At 50.0% G+C, this 1,231-nt stretch overlaps 1 non-coding gene across 1 annotated transcript; it reads right to left on the bottom strand.

Moving 5' to 3' along the window:
- Nucleotides 1-219: 219 nt before the first annotated feature.
- On the bottom strand, nt 220-357 carry LOC114811947. The gene has a single exon (XR_003759642.1). It is a non-coding gene; the product is annotated as a small nucleolar RNA SNORA7 (small nucleolar RNA).
- Between the last annotated feature and the right edge of the window lie 874 nt (nt 358-1,231).

The following is a 1,231-nucleotide window of genomic DNA, read 5'->3' as shown; positions in this document are numbered from 1 at the left end:
CTTGTGCTGTGGAGTCGTGTCCGAGCCATAGCGACGCCTTGGACACATCTCTGCCAGAAGGCCCCACCTCCATCTGCAATCCTTCTGGTAGTGGATCCAGAGAGTTTTCTTGGTCAAAATACGGAAGCGGTTGACCACTGCCTCCTTCCACGCAGTCAACTTGAGTCTCCACCCTCGACTCTCTCCCGTGCCGCTGCTGCCCAGCGTGGGTGAGTTTTGACTCGTAGCAGATGGCCTGCCACTCGCTAGCCACTGGCCAAGCTAGGAATGGAATGGACAGGCCTCTGCTTGACTCTTCCTCCCCAAGTCGAGACTGGTAGAGGAGTGGGAACTCTCCAGGTGCGACCCTGAGAGGTTAATTTAACAAATACCATGAAAAAAAGAGAGAGATTAGATGTAGATTGGACTTTTATTTGCATTCATCCTTTTGGACGCACTAGTGGAAAGAGCAAGGGCCTGGGAATCAGAGGACCCGCGTTCTAGTCCTGGCTCCACCACTTGTCTGCTGTGTGACTTTGGACAAGTCACTTCACTTCTCTGAAACTCAATTACTTCATCTGTAAAATGTGAATTAGGACTGTGAGCCCATGTGGGACAGCGACTGTGTTCCACCTGATTATCTTGTATCTACCCCAGTGCTTAGAACAGAGTTTGACATGTAGTAAGTGCTTGACAGATTCCACAAAAAACTCACAGACAGGGATCAGAATCTCTTTCAGTAACACCCTATTTTGAAAATGCATGTATATACATAGAATTATAACGATAATAACGGTATCTGTCAAGTGCTTACTATATGTGCCAGGCGCTGCACTACATGCTGGGGTGGATACAAGCAAATCGGGTTGGACACAATCCCTGCCCCTGTGGGGCTCACAGTCCTAATCCCCATTTTACAGATGAGGTAACTGAGGCCCAGAGCAGTGAAGTGACTTGCCCAAGGTCACACAGCAGACATGTGGCAGAGTCAGGATTAGAACCCATGACCTACTGATCCCAGGGTCCTCCGTCTCGGTTCGTCAGCTGCTGCCCAGGGATGCTGATGTCAGTAAACCCCTACTCTCCCCCTCCTGCTTCACCCTCCCCCTCTAGACTGTGAGATCACTGTGGGCAGGGACTGTGTCCGTTATGGCTATATTGTACTCTCCCAAGTGCTTAGTACAGCATTCTACTCACGGTAAATGCGACTGACCGACTGACCGCTTCCATCCTCTCTGAATTCTAGGAACTC

The sequence above is a fragment of the Ornithorhynchus anatinus genome, chromosome 4 (assembly GCF_004115215.2).
Source record: "Ornithorhynchus anatinus isolate Pmale09 chromosome 4, mOrnAna1.pri.v4, whole genome shotgun sequence".
NCBI classification, from domain to species: domain Eukaryota; kingdom Metazoa; phylum Chordata; class Mammalia; order Monotremata; family Ornithorhynchidae; genus Ornithorhynchus; species Ornithorhynchus anatinus.
The sequence above is the reverse complement of the archived record's forward strand: the minus strand, read 5'-3'. Positions and strand labels throughout refer to the sequence as shown.